The following is a 14,609-nucleotide window of genomic DNA, read 5'->3' on the forward strand; positions in this document are numbered from 1 at the left end:
GAGGTTGTTGCTCTTACAGCCGAGATGTTGATGACCCTGAAAACATGTCACAGGATGATCCCAGATTACTACAGTGTATATTTTATTAAGACTCAGAATCTGGGGCCATAGCCTATTTTTAAAAAAATTAAATTGGGATAAGAGAAAAGATGACCTCTTTGTTGAGTACATGAACTTCATAATATGTATGTGTGTTTATGTCATGAAATAGCTGTTAGGTCTGAGCTAAATGCTAAACTGACAATATAACTGCCTTTGAAAACACACAACCAGATTTCTGAGGTGAAATGTATGAATATTCTTTTTCAGTGGGATAAAAAAGGAACATAAATGGTCTCATGTTACTTTTGGTCAAGTCTTTACCGCCAAGTGGATCCTCACAGATAGTACTTTAGACATCCATATATCTATATATCTATAATAAAGAATTTGCACGTCCTCCTTTATTCATGTGTAACAGAATAAGTCACCTTAAAACGTGCTACTATGGTATATTTTGAGCTGTAAGCACTTGGAAAACCACTTAATAATAATACCCCACTAAACTTCCCTTATCTGGGGTAACAGTAGACCTCGATCCCCTCCCCAGGAGCTTCATCAACCAAGGAAGGCTGATTTTTGTCACAGGAGAAGAGACCTGATGTCCGGACAAGCTGTTAGAAACTCTCCCACCTCCCACCCATTCCTCTAAGGGCCCATTCACTCTCCACTAAGAGGATGGTATTTACGCCTGAATTTTAAGCCACCTCATGAAGTTACTCATTTTGTCCCCAGGTACTTTCCATTGTACATATGAAGTGTATGTGTGAATAAGCTCGTGTTTGTAGTTCTCTTGTTAACCCTCCTTGTATTACAGTGGTTCCTCTAGCTCGGAACTCAGAAGGGTAGCAGGGACATTACCTTCCTTCTCCTACCACTCCAAATCTAGGAATTTAGATCATTCTGCTGTCCATTTGTCCTGCAGCCCAGGGGTAAAACATAGTGTATCAGGCTGTTCCTTTCCGAGTGCCAGGATTTGTGGTTCTTAGGTCACATCCTCCTTCTACGTGGGTGGAATTCACACTACATCACCTATGTGATTGGTAACCAACCCACGAGGGAGTTCAGAAGTGGATGAAGCCATGGGTTTCAGTCAGCTTGGGAGGGGTGTTTTGCAGGGTAAAAGTTTTCAGGAAATCCTGTAAGTTGCACTTGAGATTGACTCTTATTTTATGTGCACGGAGAGGGCATGATCTGCGCTGATCTCTAAAAGGTGTGTGTAGCACAGAAGCCCTGGTGGGGAGCCAGGCTGGCTGGTTGCCTCGCTTTTCCCACCTTAACAGCCATGGTTGCCTGAGATGCAACATAAACACTGGGGCTGAGGAGGTGCTACTCTCCCTCAAAGTAACAAAGACCAAGACATTTGGATCTTGGCTTCTGAGGGCAGAAGCCCCAGAGTTGGTGGGTAGGAGTGAACCATCTTTTTATATAAAACCATCCTTCTCACCAGGCAATTGTGCTAAAATTTAACCAAACCAAAGTAAACCAACCAAACCAAATGAAAGCTGGTTTTAACGACTCAACCTTAAAAAGTAAATATAGCTTTTAGTTGGGTTTTTAAGCTGTCATTCGGTTGTGTCGGTATCCTGCAGTCAGAAGCAGCTTAAAATCCTACATTTCACTCCCTGTGGATTTCATTCTGTGATCTACCAGTTCAAAATCAAAAGTCTACGTGATCACTGCTCATTTCAAGTGTATATCTCAGCATCATAGATCTTACTTCATACACGAATCAAACTTTCCTGATGGAAATACACTTACATAAAGGTAATTGTGTTATTTTAAAACATCATCTTTAAAAAATCTACCCTTTCAAAAAAATTCCGTAAGCACTCTCCTTTTGGAATGAAATAAGGCTAGTGTTTACCAAACCCTGTCTTAGTCTATGTACCTGTATGTGGGGTTGGCACTGCTCATCTATTTCACAATTTTTTTCTGACTTGTTAGAACTTGGAACTACTCCAAACGTCACCTTTTTTTTTTTTTGCATGCTTTTAATTACAAGAACTTTAATAAGGCATCTGAAGTCTTTCAAGTTGGTTTCCCCACCTATATAAAAAATGCCATGGGTGTGGAAAATAATTTATTGCCAACACAGTCATCATCTAGAAAAGAAACATTTATATTCCAATTCCATATTGCACTGCCTTTTCTTTGTTGGCTGTAGTCCAAAATTGTAGGAGTGCTAGGTTAATTTTTTAGTATTGCCATGGTGAATTTGTTCTAGAAACACATTTCTATGGCGTTAAAGAGTGGGAAGATCCAATTCTCTTAGAAAGAGGTAGAAAATAGTAAAATCTGTGCATTGTCCACTAATCTATTTTTTAAAAAGAGTAATTTGGATGCAGTTGTGAAACTCTGACATTTTACATGCAAAAAGAGCAAAAGATTATAGACAGGGAAAGGAAAGTGACAGGAAAAGGAAACTAGGAGTTCCTGCTGTGGTGCAATGGGATCTGAGGCATCTCTGCAGTACCCGGATGCAGGTTCCATCCCCAACCCAGCATAGTGGCTTAAGTCACAACTGGGGCTCAGATCTGATTCCTGGCCAGGGGAACTCCATGTACAATAGAGCAGGCAAGAGAAAATAAAAATAAATAAATAAAAAGGGAAATTATTACTCAAGTTAAAATACTGCTTTTATTTTCATTCTCTAGATCATGAAAGGTATGGATTTGCATGTTTTTGCAACACTTGCTTCAGATTCATCTGAAGACTTTATGCAGCCACAACACTTGCTGTGGATGACTCATACCAGTTAGTGTTGATGGAATTACATTAACTAGGTACAAATTTACCCATAACATATCACTAATGAGAAACTAGTTTTCTTTAGTCAATATTAACCTCCTAAGTTTACTGCATGTTGCTTGAGACATGATATAGTCCATGATAATTATTTCAGACACAGGGTATGAACAGGCAGCCTGAACACAGCAGCACCCAGGAACTTACTCCATCTTTTGGCCCATATGTCAGACCTACTGTCATAGAGTGATAATCAATATTACCAAAGCTTCCACGTATAACCTAAGGAAACAAAGACCCAGAGAGGATAGAAATTTTGTTACTACAATTAACAGTGGAATAACTCAAAACCAGAATCTAAGTCCTAGGACAACTACTTTTTGTTCTCATATTTTATGTTCTCTGCATTGAAATAACTCCAGAGCCTTCATTTCTTTAATGCTTTGACTCCTTGATGATCAAAACTCTTATGCGTGAACTTCTATTCTTTTATCCTAATCTAAGTTTCCTTCCTCTTCATCAAGCTTGAGAAATTTCCCCTCCCCACCTGGTACGGGGGTGTCCTGCCAATCCAGGGGCCATGTCATCTCACTGTGCAGGTGGACACATTACCAAGGATTCCTGATTAAAAGACTCTTGAAGGGACTGGCATTAATGCTGGAGAGAGAGGTTGCTTTTCGAGGGGGAGTCTGTCTGCTGAGGGGCTTGTGAACCTTGAAACTATAGGAAAGAGATCCTGATTGAAAAAGAGGATGAGAGAGTTGAAAGTGCTGGAGAAGGTAGGGAAAGGAGGGAGAAATAGAGACAGAGAGAAGGAAGGGGAGGAGGGGGACAGAGAAGGAAGGAAGGAAACTCCTGACTGTGGTATTTGACTATACCTGGATGCTGAAGGAAGCTTCTTTATTTTTTTTTTTAGTTAGTAAACCAATCCATTCCTGTACTTTTCCCTTAAGATAGAATTTGATGTTCATTGCAGCACCATTCACAACAGCCAAGACATGGAAACAATCTAAACGTCCATTGACGTTCTGGAACATGAAAGTTAATTTCAAACCACAATCTGTAAGTAAGGTACATGCCTCATGGAAGTAGTCAACTTCTTCCAATGCTGAATCCCAGTCCTTGAATATGGATAAATTGCTCTACAGGGCAAGAGAGGGTGCTAACTTATGGAATATATTTAGGATGGAGCCACGTTTTCATGAGGCTTATAGTGGAAAACTTTGACTTCAAGCAACACAATACTTTCTTAGAATAGAAGAGAGATCAGGCTTAGTCCTGCAATATATGTTGTACTTTTAAAGCATATTTAAGGAAATTATAGCCTTTTGGCCCTCGTGCCCTCATTGATGTGTTAGATATATGTTTGGAGGGATGTAATAGAAGCACCTGTTTGGGTAGCTGAGATTCAAACCTGATATATTGACCCCACTTTTCCGATACCCAATGCAAATCAAAATTCCAGAATTTAGAGGTGTTGTATTACGTGGAATAAAAGCCACTATAGGTTCCTATAGCTTACTATAAATCCACTTCTCATGGTATAAATTAGATATGGCAAAAGCCAAGGTACTGGGTTATATGTAGAAGATGAGGGATACAAATTAAGGCCAAGGTTTATTTTGGAGGTTGAAAGGCTTAACATCCATTTCATAGTCTGAAAGGAAACCGCATGCATGCAGAGGGCAAAAATCCCACGGCCCGTGTTTTCCACAGCGAGGAAATCTGCCAATGGTTTAGTTGCAACTTATCAAAGAATGTTTTCTTCTCTGGCTAAGGGAAACCACATACAAGGTTTCATTTTCATGAAATGAGTTGGTTCTTGATAAACTTATTTTAGTTATAGCTTCAAAATTCCTTCTTTCAGCATTTATTATGTTGATTATAGTGAGTCTGGTTCTCTTTTCCATGGTTCCCCCGTGATCTGCCTATTCTAACTCCAGTTTTATAGCAATGTATTTAGAAGCTTCTTTGATTGATCCAAGAGATCCTATCAAAGTGTACAAAATATAAACTGTTGAACCTAAATCCAGATTAACTTATCTTAAAAAAAAGGTCATTTTGTTTTGGTTATGGAAAACCCTGTTCAGTATTATTTTTGAAAAAGAGTCAGAAAATATTTTGAAGCATATGAAATAAGTTAGTGATGGTACTCAAAAAAAGAGTACCACTGTGATGTGTGTGTGTGTTCGTGTGTGTGTGTATTTTATCTTTGAAGAATGCAGGATAATATACATCAGTTCAGCAGTTCAACTAGTATGTTATTATCTCAGTTGTGAACACAAATGGTGCCCACATCAGCAGATGGCTTCCCAAACCACTGACTTATAATTACCCTAGGCATGTGAGGTGACAGAAGGTGACATGCAAGGGATGTCTATAGATAGTCATCAGCACTCATAAAGAAAAAGAAAGGTAAATGAAATTTCTCCCCCTTTGTATTTCTGAGCATGACCCCTGACTGATATCCCTCATACTTTGAAGGAAGCTACTCAACGGAGAAAGTAATCCCAAGTAAAATGAAAAAAAAAAAAAAAACTAAGAAAATGAAGAATCTCTAGAGTGCCAAAATGGTGTATTTATTTACAAAGAAAAAGGTCAGTTCTTAGAAGACTATTATTAGATACAATTGTTTGGAGTTGAAAGAGTAAGGATTGAAAAGTCTGATTTGACTTCTTTTTTTTTTTAGGTGAAAAAGCAATAGTTCTGTATCAGGTAGCAGAAAATGTTGCCTTTGTAAAAATGACTCATTTCGTTAGTGATTATTAAACAACTGCGAAACCCTAGTTTTTCCATTTGAAAGATAAGCTGACTTCTAGCACATTTTCCTAATAAAGGATCATACAATCAACAGGATGGTTTCATTCCTTCATATTGCTCCCTAAGGAAGGCACTTACCCTAAGAACTATTTGCCTGATGACAAGCAGCAGTTGCACTTACTTTGATAGTGTCCAATACTGCTTTGCCTAATTTGCATCTATCTACTAAATGGTTTAATTAATTTTGCATTGTGCTTACTGACTAGTTTTAATTAGCAGTTAAATCAGTTCAGTTAACGAAAAAATGTAGGTGTTTACATGAATGCAAATCACAATGAGTTCTCAGGGCTCGATTCAAAAACTGGTTCCGTGCCATTGAAACTGTATTACCTTAGGCTTTGCTTTAGAAAAAGTGCATTCTATAGCTGTGGTTTCTCTCTCAGTAAATTATGAATGTTTATGATTCACTATCTGGTGTGCCCTTTTTTCTGTAGTGAGGAAGGTCGAGTGCCCAGACTAAAGGCGAAGAGCTTCCAGGGAGGCGTTCTCTGTGCTTCAGTGAAGATACTTCTCATGCGTGAGTTCTGGAAATGGCTCTTACAGCTCTGGCTGCATTTGGAATTTCTTTGGTAAGTTGTCCTGGGGCAACCATGATGGAGGGGGCAGCATTAATTTCTCCAGAGATGGTTAGATGGTAACACAACAGAAAATATAACCTGGTGTGGCAGCTTGGAAAGGCGATGTTCAAGAAAAAAATAATGATTCCATTTCTAAAGTCAGTAAGTTTCTTCATCCACTGATTTGGCATCTCTGCAGAAAACAGTAAACTACAAACAATTGTGTTTTCTTTTAAATTTTATCAACCAACTATTTCTAATTTATGAATTTCTGCACCCTTTAATCTATTATGGATCTGCTTTAAAAAAAATGTTTCTGCAAAAAGAAAAGCCTTTATTTATTTGACTTGAAATTCAAGATAGCTCTACAATTTCAGAAAAACAAGAACAGCAGGTTCTTTTAGCTATGTAATATTGTCAAGGGACATGGAAAGCAGATTCAGTATGATGACAACTTAAAACTCTATACAAAAAACATGAAGAGTAAAATCCTGAAGCGTATCTTTTCCTCAAAGGTAAACACTAGAGCTGTCATTGAGTGGATGACAACTGTAGTCCTTCCAATTACTTTGTGTGTGCGGACAAATCACTTTACACTGTTTAAGAGTTATTTTAGTTTCTCAATAACCTCCAGTCACAAGCTTCTTCCAGTCTTTTTACTAACAGTGTAAACACAGGATGGTTGGGCTTTTTCGTCAGGCTCTAAGGATCCTGTATAAGGAGAAGGTGGTGCCCAAGAAAGACTTAGGTATCTATTTTCACAAAAACCCTTTTGTATGCTATGTATGGTCATACCTTTTGCAGCATAAGTTGAGAAACTCAGCATTACACCGTACAATTGGGTTAGCTGCTCTTCCTAAAGAACAATTTCCTAATAGTAAGTGTTAGGAACACGATCAGGCTCAGGATTAACTGCAGTATGGAACAAGGAGGACCTGGGAGCTAGGGCAGGAACAAATTCCACTACTGATCTGATGATGGATACTTAGGAATCTGGTTGCAAGCCCAGGAAACCCTGAACGCCACTTTCCTGTACACAGCAACTGGAGAGAAAGTGAGGCATCAGCACACGTTGCAGTGTACAGAAAATTCTGTTTGGCAATGGATTACCGCAATGAAAATGAAAACAAAAACACCTCCTATTATGCTTCACTTGCTAGCTAGTGCACTCTTCAAACATAAAATTATGAGGTGATTTTTATGCAGCTGGGTATGCACAAATGTCTAAGGATCTATCATCTTTTTCTAGTTAATTTTGGTTAAAATTGTCCTAGGTGTGCATATATGAAAAATATATCAACATAGCAGTAAATCATTAATCTGAGAGCATACTCTGTAAGTTTTCGATATTTTGAAGTTTACTGAGACAGAATTTATGGCCCAGCATATGGTTTGTCTAGGTGAGTGTTCTCTATACAATTGAAATAGTATATTCTGCCATTGTTGGGTATAATGGTTTGTAAACATCAATTTAAATCAAGGTGATTCAAGGTTTGTCTACTATATCAGTACTAATTTTATTTATAATTATTCTATTAATCACTGTGTTGTATTATAAACATCAATTGTGATGGTGGATTTGTCCATTTATCTTTTATTTTTATCACTTTTTACTTTATATGTGCTTTTCAAACTTACTTTAAAATGGACGAAATGTCATTTAGCCATTTTTCTTTTGTCACTTATTTTTTTTTTTAATCACATCAAAGAAAGCACCATCTCATGTCATGAAGATTTAATGATTTGTTGAGAAAAGTATTTTTCCCCCATTGAACTGCATTGGCACCCCATCGAAATCAAAAGATAATAAATGTTAAGGGTTTATTTTTGGATTCTCAGTTCTATTCCATCAATCTATATGTGTATCCTAAAGGTAGCATTACACTGGCTTGATTGGTATAACTTTGTAGAAAGTTTTGAAATTGGGAGATATGAGTTTTTCAACTAATTTTTCTATTTCTAGATTTTTTTGGCTATCCTGGGTCCCTTGAATTTCCACATACATTTTAGGATAAGCTTGTCAATTTCTGCAAAAAAAGCCAGCAGTGATTTTGGTAAGGACCTCGTTGAACCTGTAGCTCAATTTGAGGAGAACTGTCATCCTAATATATTACAATGTTGCATCATCCATACTTTGTTACATAAGAACAATGTCAAAACCAGGAAATCTTCACTGGTAATCTGTGCAGAGCTCTATGACATCTTAGAAGATGTATAAATTTGTGTAACTACCACTACAATGAAGATATTGAACTATTCCATTACCACAGAGATTTCCCTTGTTCTACCATTTTTAGTCACAATCCTCATTTTCCATGTTCCCTAAATCTTGCAACCACTAATCTGTTTTCCACCTTTATAATTTTGTTATTTCAAGAATGTGATATAAAGGAATCATAGAGTATGTGACCTTTTATGGTTGCCTTTTTTACAACTGGTGTAATATCCTTGGGGATCACACAAGTTGTTGCATGTATCAACATTGTTCCTTTTGATGGCTGAGTAGTATTCTGTGGTGTGCATGTATCAGAGTTTGTTCATTCACCTACTGGGGACATTATTTTGTTCCCAGGTTTTAGCTATTACTAATAAAGCTGCTTTAAACCTTTGTTTACAGTTTTTATGTGAAAGTAAATTTTAATTTATCTAGGATAAAACTCAAGTAGTGTAATAGCTTGTTAGTATAATAAATGTACACTCTTTTTTTTAATTAAAATGCCTAATTTCTAGAGTAGCTGTTCAGTATTATAAAAGGCAGTCTCCAGGATGGGAGACAAGGCTTTACAAACCACACATCTGATAAGGGATTAAAGTCCAAAATATATAAGAAACTCATATAACTCAATAGCACCCCCCCAAGTAATCCAATTTTAAAAATGGGCAAAGACTTTCTATTTCTTTCCTGAGCATATCATTTTTACTTATTTATATGCATAAACGTAATTGCTCATGGGAACAATTTTATGATGGCTGCTTTTTAAACACTTGACAGATAATTCTAACAGCTGTATCTTCCTGGTATTAGCATTTGTTCATTATCTTTTTTCATTCAACTTGAGGTCTTCCTGCCTCTTGGTATGATACATGATTGATTTCCCTTTGAAACTACCGTGTTGTTCCCTGTCCTAAAGCCCTTAGCTATTCTATTTTCTTTTCTCCAACTTGCAGTGTCTTCTTATGTTTGTTTGTTTTTTAATGTAATGACCAGAGATTTTAGCTGTACTTGGCAAGAGTAATAAGGAAAAGTACATTGATTTCATCTTTCCAGAAGTAAAAGGACTACTTTGTGCATCTGGAAGCATGTGTACAGTTAGCATGCTATGTCTTTTTGACATATATGCATACGCCTTGCCATAACAGAATAAAGCCATTAAGACTGTTCTTGTGAAAAGGTTGAATAGACAGTCTTGTATATTTTAACTAAGGAAAAAAAGGCTAGATGTTTTCAGATTACCAAAATATGTTCAACTTGAACTATGTCACATTTACCTTAAACTAGGGAATTTAGGGCTGAAAAGTGTAACAGCTTCTAATTCTAAGTGAATCCACTATATTGCAAAATTTGGAGCTATGGCTGTGCACTGGAGCCACACCTATGCACTAGAACACACATCTGTGTGCACATATTGTCAACACATTAGGGTCATAGTGTAAATTACTGAGTGTCAATTTCTTCATTTTGTCATTCAAAACACTCCTTGGCCTTTGGCCTTGAGAAATGGGCTAATTATACTAAAACTTGAAAACAATGGCTAATATTTTCTTCTTGGCTAACTCTGAGGTTTGCAGCACAGACATTAATTCTTTTGCTGTTGTTAATTCAACTGTTTATCTAATATTTAATATGGGCCTCTGCTTTTATGTTAAGTATTTAACAGCCTGGTGATACCATATTTAACTTAAAAAAATATGATCTCTGGCCTTTGTGGAACTTAGAGTCTAATCAAACAAAATCCTCTTTTATTCCTCTGTTTCTTAGTGTGCTTTTAAACCCGAGGCAGTCAGCCAGGTTATTCTCTTTCCTACCTTCTGTCACTTTTCTTCTGATATTTTTGCTGGTTGCATTATTTCTGTATTTCCATAATACGCAGCACACTTAGTTGATTCGGTCACTCTATGCTCACCCTTGTTTTTGCCTAGCATGTACAGGAAAATATATTTAATGGTTAAGACTTTCCTGTAATGTCTTAAGTTTACCTAATAATGTCTTGCTGGGTTGAGTTTTATTTTCCAGGGGCTTCATCACGTAGCACTGATGTGAAAATAGTCCCCTAGATTTTTTGTGTTCAAAACCCTTAGTCTACAGATGTTAATATTTGAAGAAGTTGTAAAATTCTCAGAGTGCATCATGGGTAGAAGAACTGAATATGTATTTTTCAGAAGAGGAAATGCAGGTGGCCAACAGGGATGTGAAAAGATGCTCAATGTCACAAAGCATCAGGGAAATGCAAATCAAAACCACGGTGAGAGAGAACCTCACACCTGTCAGAATGGCTACCATTAAAAAGAACAAACATTGGCAAAGACATGGAGAAAATGAAACCCTCACACACTGTTCGTGGGAGTGTAAACTGGTGTGACCACCGTGGAAAACAGCATGAGGTTTCTCAAAAAAACAAAAATTGAACTACTACCTGACCTAGCAATTCCATTCCTGGGTATATATGCAACATTTGCCTTTGATCTGGAAAATGTCAACAAATAAGTAGAAGCCATGGCGGGGGTGGTAGTTCTGGACACTGACTTCTTCCCCATCCTCCCAATCTAAGTTAATGATATTCCTAATAACAAATCAGCAAAGTACAGAGTGGAAGTCCTGTGCATTGCTCTGCAGGGCAAAGGAAAGTTAGCCATGTCATGAAAAGGAAGGATACACTGTACTTCGAACAGAAGTTCAGATTTTGCCCCTAAGTCTAAGACAAGTTCCTTGACCTCAAATAAATCACTTAAGATAATAATGCCCTTTGACCAGAATTTTACATTTTTACAACTATGGTTTCTAAATTTAAATTTCACAATTCCAGATGGTATTTCTACTACATTTATTCCATGTACCAGGAGACTGAAGCTCAGAAGCCAAACAATCCATGTAAATCACACAGCTCATATATGGTGGGATAATTTCTGAATTTATGTATAATTTTAACTTGAAATTTTATTTTTAATAGACAATGTGGTGACATGATTCATAAATCCCTCTTTCCCTCCACAGTGATTATACATTTTACTGTCCATTTAATCCCCCACTAGCAGTGCAAAGTAGTACCTGAATTTCCATACCCCTACTAGAAAAATGACAAATTTTTAGACTAACAAATGTGATGAGTGAGAAAGGATTATATAGTGATACTTTATTTATATTTATCTACTTTTGAGCAAATCTGACCATTTTTCCACACGTTTAGGGGCTACTTTTTTGTTATTTTTGGGATTCTCTAGTAAGGTCTTTCTTCTATTAAATTGGGTTTTTTGTTTTTGTTATAGATTTCCAAGAATTTTCTTTATTTACTAGAAGGACCTTATCAATGTTTCTGCAAATATTTTCCCATCTTACATTTCATTTTGAAATGATTTATGGTTTATCTTCCTTTCTTCTTTTACTGTAGTGAACCTTTCAAAAATGTCGTTGGATCTTTTCTACATTCAAGTAATGAAAAGATTTGCTTCTAAAGATATAAGCAAATATCTAGTACCTGTAGTATTGCATTCTTCACATACTAAATCTTGATCCATTTGGAGTTTACCCTGTTCACAGAGTGTAATAAGATTCTAATTTTATCTTGCTTTCCCCAAATGATTATCAAATTTACCCACCACCCATTATTTCATTTCCATCTGTGCCCAATCATTCGAGATTCTCTTGTATTGTACGTTGCATTGCTTTGTGTGTGTGGCGCTCCTGGAGTTTCTGTTTCATACCACCCATCCCTCTGCCTCCGTCTACACCACCAGGACACAGTCCTTAAAGCTTCTTGGTGCTTGAGAATCTAGTAAGGCTTCCCCATCCTCAAAGCCCTTCATTTTCAGGATTTTTCCTGCCAAGTCTCGCCTATTTACTTCTATTTGGCCTTTATTGACATATTTATTGGAAACACATTACATTTCTAAGTTAGTCTAAAGAGAACTAACACTCTCAGGATATTGAGTCCTTCTGTTTAAAAACATTCTACTTATACAACTTATTTATGAGTCTTTTCAGTAGAGTTTAAATGTTTGTCCTTACATAGAGTTGACAGATTTCTTACCAAGTTTATTCCTAGATATTTCATCCCTTCCATTGTCTCTTTCTTCTCTTTCTCTGTGGATGTGTTTGTGTGTACATACATGTATATATAAACTAGTTGTTTGTATAATAAAATGCTATTGATTTCTGTATAATATTTCCATGTAGTACTTTTTAAAGAAATCTTGAAAACTCTCTTGCTATTTACAGTAGAATTTCAGTTGATGCTGTTGGATTTTTAGATCAAAGAGATCATGTGTGAAAAGTAGCTATTTTGTCTGTTCCCTTCCAATTTGTATATCAGTAATTTTGTTCTCGTGTAAAATGCTGTTGGCTAATACTTTCAGTACACACATAATATCAGTGGTAGTAAATAGCATTGTCTAATTCTTGCCTTTAGCAGAAATGGATTTTCTATTTTTCCATTAAGATGCTGGCTTTTGACGGAGACAGTTATATTTTATGAGACTTTCCTTTTGTTTCTGCTTTACTGAGCTTAAGAAAAAAACTTAAGCAAGGGATGTTGAATGTGCTTTCAGCCTCTGCTTTGACTGAGTTCTCCTGAAGCTGACCTTAAGAATGGTAGGTATGTGCCCGTCATTTATTAAGGAGATGCTCCCCAGAGAGCCTGGTGAGGAGGTGGAGAAAACTGGGCAGAGAAGGGGGATGAAGGAGCCTCGAGTGTAACTGCAGGCAAGAGTCCTGCAGAGGGTGGGCTTCAGCCACTTCCTGCAGGGGAGCTCTGGATGGTAAATTGTGCCTCAGAGTTGTCCCAATAGGAGCAGGAAACTGATTTACATACCTCACACTTTATAAGTACTGGTTGGTGGCCACCGAGATAGTACTTGAGAGAGGGGAATAAAAAAATAAAAATAGAAAACCACCTCACTGACCCTTTCGGTTTTCTACCTATTGTTCACAGTGGCTCCATTAGACCAAGGCCAGCCCTGGGAAGAACATGTCCTGGCTGTTGAAAACACTCCTAAGGGTGAGTTCAGAAAGGGTAAAAAGAAATCTGAAGGGATGTGAGCAGAGACACAGTGCTCTATAGATGTATGGAGTTGATTATAACTGTAATTTTAGATCTTTTGATGTGATAAATTATATTAATAAATTCTCTAAAAATTGAATATGTGGGAGTTTTCTTGTGGCCCAGTGGGTTAAGGACCCGCCATTGTCACTGCAGCAAGTTGGCGCTGTGGCATGAGTTCGATCCCTGGCCTGGGAACTCCCACATGCTGTGGGAGTAGCCAAAAAAAAAAAAAAAAAGAAAACCAAAAACCAAAAAACAAAACAAAACAGAAAACTGAATATCCTTTCATAATTAGAAGAAATTTGTATCACAGTAAAACCTGGTCCTGGTGATTTTCTGGTGGGGGCAGGAGGTAGGTTTGTAAATGTTCTCTATTTCTTATGGAGGAAATTGGCCTGTTTAAACTTTCTATGTCTTCTGAAGTCAGTTTGGTAAATTGCCTTTTCTTTAAAAAAAAAAAAAAATCCATCTCATCTCACCTGTGGCTCCAATTTAATTTCCATGAAGTTATGTGATATATATAGCCTGTGTTTCCATGGTTTTGCCACCCTGGGTCAACTCTCCTCCACCCCCCGCCCCCCATTTCCCATGAATGTACTTTTTGCAGTATTGCAGAATGCCTCGACCCTAGTTATTGCTCCACGTTCTATTTCAACCTAGTTCGTGGCCATCCCGGGCAGGTAAGCCTTGGCCTTCTGCTATAAATTTTCCTTTGATTTGTGGAGTCTGGCCCCACCGTGCCCTCCCAACCATCCTCCTTTTCTCTGTACCGACTCCTTGTGTGTGTGTGCGTGTTCACGTGCATGCAGGTGTTACTGATCTCAGGAACATCGAGCTACATTTGCAGACAATTTAGAGTTTGCAGATTTTTTTCTTCTACTTCACTGTGAATTTATTTTGAGCGAGTGATTTATTATTATTTTTCTCTATTTTGCTTTATCTGGTTTCTAGAAAAAAAAAGTTGGGGAGATCTAGTCTTGAGCTGCCATTACATTCCTACCCAAGCCTTGGTGTCCTGCAGTATTTTTTTTTAAACCTCAATATATCATCATCTACTTTTTAAATATAGTTCATTCTGTAGTATGTTATTAGTAATCCCATCACTAATTTGCTACCTATATAAGCTATAGAAACTGGATCCAGAGTTCCCATCATGGCTCAGTGGTTAAGGAACCTGACCAGTATCCAT

The sequence above is a fragment of the Phacochoerus africanus genome, chromosome 9 (assembly GCF_016906955.1).
Source record: "Phacochoerus africanus isolate WHEZ1 chromosome 9, ROS_Pafr_v1, whole genome shotgun sequence".
NCBI lineage: Eukaryota > Metazoa > Chordata > Mammalia > Artiodactyla > Suidae > Phacochoerus > Phacochoerus africanus.